This window comes from Pinus tabuliformis, chromosome 4_2, assembly GCF_031772625.1.
Source record: "Pinus tabuliformis cultivar Carrire ecotype Pingquan chromosome 4_2, CPIR1, whole genome shotgun sequence".
Classification (NCBI taxonomy): Eukaryota; Viridiplantae; Streptophyta; class Pinopsida; order Pinales; family Pinaceae; genus Pinus; species Pinus tabuliformis.
Window position 1 is genome coordinate 591,981,702 of NC_142304.1, and position 5,881 is coordinate 591,987,582.

Consider the following 5,881-nt stretch of genomic DNA (forward strand, 5'->3'; position numbering starts at 1 on the left):
GATCTAAATCTCCAGGAAAACCTGTAAAGGTGGTGTGCTGGAAATGCGGAAAGGAAGGGCACTTCAAAAGGGACTGTAAATCTAAAGCTCATGATAAAGGAAAGGGATCTGATGATGCTCCTTCTTCAGAGGCGAAAACCACCTCAGATGAAGGTGGGGATGTGTACTTGGCTTCTTCAAGTACACATGTAGATCATGAGGCATGGTTGATTGACTCAGGTGCATCCTTTCACTTCACTCCCCATAGAGAGTGGTTCTGCGAGTATCAGAAATACGATGGTGGTTATGTCTTCTTAGGAGATGATAGGAAGGCTAGAATCATTGGTCGCGGAAAAGTAAAGTTGAAGTTGCAAGGTGGAAGGGTTAGAACACTTCCGGGTGTTCTGCATATTCCTACATTGGCTAGAAATCTGATTTCTGTAAGCAAGTTGGATGATGCAGGTGTAAAAACAGTGTTCGAGAAGGATACCTGCAAGATGGTTCGGGTAGCACTGGTATTGATACGGGGAGTTCGGACTAGAACTCTGTACAAGCTGCAAGGTAGCACTGTTGTTGATGGGTGCAACAGTTCTGTGGTTCCTGAAAGTGTAGCTGAAAATCTAGTGGTCCCTGGAGAGAAGACCGTGATGTGGCATCAAAGGCTTGGAAATATTGGAGAGGAGGGCCTTTGAATACTTCATGGTAAAGGTATGGTAGAAGGTATGAGCAATAGCTCTCTGGATTTTGATTTCTGTGAAAATTGTGTATATGGGAAGCAGAATCGGGTGAGTTTCCCCTCTGGTGCTAAGAGGGTGAAACAGATATTAGAGCTTGTGCAAAGTGATGTGTTTGGACCTGTGAAAGTTCCATCACTGGGTAAGTCTGTGTACTATGTATCATTTATAGATGACTTCTCAATGAATACATGGATATATTTCCTTAAGAAGAAATCTGAAGTCTTTGACAGGTTTAAAGAATTTAAGGCTCTGGTGGAAAATCAGATAGAGAAGAAGATAAAGGTGCTGAGGATAGATAATGGTGGAGAGTTTTGCAGCAAGGAATTTGAAGAATTCTGTAAGAAGTGTGGTATAGCACGACAGAAGACTACTCCATATACACCTCAGCAAAATGGAGTCGTAGAAAGAATGAACAAGACGTTGATGGAAAGGGCAAGAAGCATGCTCAGTGGTGTTGGGTTAGGACTGGAATTTTGGGCAGAGGTAGTGGATACTACATGTTACTTGGTCAACAGGTCACCTTCATCAGCGTTGGAGGATAAGACCCCACAAGAAGTATGGACTGGTAAGAAACCCTCTCTTTCACATCTGAGGGTATTTGGATGTGATGCATATGTACATGTTCGAAAGGAGAAATGAACCAAGTTGGATAGTAAAGCTAAAAAGTGCATCTTTATTTGGTATAAGGATGGTTTAAAGGGTTATAAGCTTTGGAACCCAGTCACACAGAAGGTTGTGTACAGCCGAGACGTGGTGTTCAGAGAGGTAAAAGATGTTATTAAACATGAAGTCCAACCAAAGGAACCTGAGAAGATAGAGTTTGAGCTAAAGGAGGAAGAATCAGACTCTGCAGTAGAGGAGGAATCAGAAGATGAAGAGCCACAAACTCTGGCTCTGAGAAGATCAATTCGAGAAAGAAGGCATCCAGAAAGGTACAGTCCATCTGCTTTCTGTTCAAATTTTGCTTTGTCTGTTACTGATGATGATCCCAGAACTGTGAAGGAAGCAGTAGATTCAGAGGATGGAAAACTCTGGAAAGAGGCCATGGTTGATGAAATGGCATCTTTGGACAAAAATGAGGCTTGGGATCTAGTGGAGTTGCCAGTTGGAAGGAAACCCATTGGCAGCAAATGGGTGTTCAAAAAGAAGACAAATGCATAAGGGAAGGTGGAGAAATACAAAGCTCAGTTGGTAGCAAAAGGTTATTCCCAGGTGCCGGGAATTGATTTTGGTGATATTTTTTCTCCTGTTGTTAAGGTAACTTCTATTAGGTTACTTTTATCTGTTGCTGCTGCTTTTGATTTTGAGGTAGAACAGATGGATGTGAAGACAACATTTCTTCATGGGGATTTGGAAGAGGAAATCTACATGAAGCAACCTGAAGGATTTGCAGTGAAGGGTAAGAAAGAACTGGTATGCAAGTTAAAGAAGTCTCTGTATGGGTTAAAACAATCACCAAGGATGTGGTATCAGAAATTTGATACATTTATACGGGGACTTGGCTTCACCAGAAGCAAAGCAGATCACTGTGTGTATTTTAAATTAATTGGTGACCGTGTTATTTATCTGGTCTTGTATGTGGATGATATGTTACTGGTTGGAAATGACAAAGAAATTATCCAGGATTTGAAGACCCAATTGTCCTCCAAATTCGACATGAAAGATCTTGGTGCTACAAACTATATTTTGGGCATGGAAATTAAAAGAGATCGGGCAAAGAGGAAGCTCTGGTTAAACCAGAGGAAGTATGTCGAGACAATACTGCAAAGGTTTAATATGCAGGATAGTATACCGGTGAAGGTTCCTATTCCTGTAGGTGTGAGGTTATCTGCTGAACAGTGTCCCAAGACACAAGAAGAGGAAGAGGACATGTCCCGTGTTCGATATGCGAGTGTAGTCGGTAGACTGATGTATGCAATGGTCTATACTAGACCAGACATTGCACATGCAGTAGGAGTATTGAGCAGGTTTATGTCAAAACCAGGGAAGGAGCACTGGACAGCAGTGAAGCGGGTTTTCAGGTATTTGCGTGGCACTAGTGATTATGGTTTGTGCTACCAAGGAAGACCAGGATTGGACAGAGTGTTGGATATTCATGTCTTTGTTGATGCAAACTGGGCTGGAGATCTGGATCAGAGAATATCTACAAGTGGGCATGTGTTTAACCTATTTGGAGGTGCAGTCAGTTGGATGAGTAAGAAACAATCTGTAGTGGCACTATCAACTATAGAGGCAGAATACATGGTAGCCACTCATGCAAGCAAGGAAGCAGTTTGGTTGTAGAGATTGTGTTCAAGTATGGGGTTAGTACAGGGAGCTATAAGAATAGACTGTGACAGCCAAAGTGCAATTTTCTTGGCAAAGAACCCTGCTTATCATTCAAAGACAAAGCACATTGATGTTCAGTATCACTTTGTGAGGGATATGATAGAAGACAAAAAGGTGTTGCTGGTAAAGGTGGACACTTTAAAGAATACTGCAGATGCATTGACAAAATCTGTGAGCTCTGAGAAGTTCTCCTGGTGTAGAGAAATAATGGGCATTTCAGGGCTGGAAAAATGACTAAGCTCTCCTGTGGCCCCCTGTGGAAAGAAAACAACAAGTGGGAGATTGTTGGGTTGTGTTATATTCTTTCCACGACTAACCCACGTAGTGAATCGGGGGGTTAGAGGGGGGGCGAAGCCCCCCCTTCGTTGCGCCGATTGCATAGCGGGAGGGTCACAAGGGGGCCGGCACCCTCCCCTGTCTGGGGGGTTTGAAGGGGGCGGGTAGCCCCCCTCTACGGGGTCTGGGGCAGCGCCCCGAGAAAATTTTTTTTGGACTCTATATTAGGTTGGGCGAACCTACCTATGGTTTTCGGTCCTTGGTTTTGGACGTGATGGTTTTCGGTCCATGGTATTGGATGCCTCAGCATGTATAAATATGTATTATAACATTGAAAGGAATATAATGAAAAATCAAGCTGGTAGTCCCGGTTTTGGGATCCAGGGGAAAATCTCTGTGTATATGTGTTTTATGTGTTATGCTCTCGCATTGTTTATTTTTCTGTGATTTAGAATTTGTATGCAAGTAATTTTCTGTACGGGGTTAAAACCTACACTCACATCATCAGCAGATTATAACCATTATCAAACAGAGCAAATAATGGACTGAATCATATCAGACCCTTTTTCCCGAGTCTGTCCCACTGCTTTCCTTCAAACTAACATATACGCGACTGTGCAGTGTCTAACTCGCGTATATACGCGACTTCACTTTATGAAACTTGCGTATGAGATTTAGGATACTGAAGTTTCACACTTTCAGCTCCTTTTGAGTCTGTTGTGTCTGTACATTGTGTTGTGCCACATTTTTCTGACTGTACTTCCTTCTTCTTCCATATCTTCAAGTGTGATGATGTTTTCTCCTTTCGGTATGGTGCCTGTACTTTGTTCCTACATTCCTTAGCTATATGTCCAAGATTGTTACATACATAACATCTCATATGTTTCATATTCCTTCTGTAGCAATCAACAACTTTGTGACCAAACATATTGCAAGAAAAACAATATCCCTTAAAGTACCTGGAACGTGATGAGCTTTCTGTGTGATGGTCTTGAACCATTCTACTTTTGCATCTGGCTACAACATGTCCAAGATTATGACATACATAACATTCAACATTATTCATTGGAGGAGTAAAAGATTTTCTTTGAAGAATTTATTTCCTTGGCTGTTGATGGGGTTGTCCTCTCATCTCCTTATTGATTATTTTAGATTTCTCATTAGAGTTCCTTGCCTCTCCTTGTGAGCTAGATTCATCTTCAGCAGATTCATAAAAACCAAGGCTAGTTTTGATAACAGAAGACCTTTGACTACTAAGAATATCATCCAAGATCTTAGTACTATATTGAAATCGTAAGAGCTTATCCTTTTTTTCTAAGTTATCTTTTAGAATATTTACCTCAACCTAATTTTGCTCCTCCTTTTCATGATATTGCTTCTTCATGTTTTCCTCATCTTTTCTTCCTTCTTCCAACTGATGCCCTAGTTCAAGAACTTCGTTTTCTTGTTTTTCAAGAGCTTGGAGTAGTTCTTTATTCTGCTTATTTGATTCTTCAAGATCTTCTTTTAGCGAGAGGATTGTAGCTTCAAGACTTTCATAGTAATTGGATCTATCTCTGAGTTTCTTGATTGTTGTGCTCCTTTCATTGACTTCATTTCTTAATTATGTCACTTCATCCTGCAACTTTTGACATTGATCTTCCTTGTCCTTGAATAACTTCCTTACCTTATTTCTGTCCTCTAATTGAGCTTTTAGTTTGGTAGCTTCTTCTTTGAAAGCACATTTCCTTTTGTTCAATAGATCTTGTTGATCTCTAATTTTGTCTATAAGCCTTTTAAATTCTGCCTCTATTTGATATCTTTCTTGCTCACCCATAAGAGAAAATTTAGTTGTTTCACTATCACTTTCAACATCTTCAAATGGATGGATAAATGTATCACCAAAGTATAACAAATTCATACCTGCTAGTTCTTCATCTTCATTCTAAAGTGATTCTGAATCTGAAGTGCTTCTTCCACATATTCCCCAATCTATTCTCCCACTGTCATAGCTCTTCTAAGATGTCTTCTTCTTCTTAGGCACTTTCTTCTTAAGCTTCTTTCCCATTGATCTATGGATCTCCTTCAAGTGATCAAGCTTCTACCAAAGGACCTGCTCTGATACCAATTGTTGGAAATAATACTGAGAGGTGGGGGTGAATCAATATCATTAAATCAATATAACTTTTTCATTTCCATATTAAGATTCATATACGCTACTTCAGTTAAGGCAAACCGCGTGTATACGCAACTACGTGTGATGCAACAAGCATATATCCAGTAAACTTATGATTTAATTAGTTGATCCTTAATGAGTGCATCAGAACATTACTAACCATATGAACAGTAAACAGGAGCAATAAAATAGAATAGATCATCACACACAAGAAGCACACATGAACACCATGATGTAAGGTGGAAACCCAATGTGGGTGAAAACCACCTGCTGCAAGTCGTCTCAATCTTCTTTTTAATAAGAAACTTCTTTTGCAATGGTTTTGTACTGGTGCAGTCTTATACCAGTACGCAGGCTTCTACCTACAGAAGGCTACAACCTTCTCTCGTTCTCTAGACTCTACTGG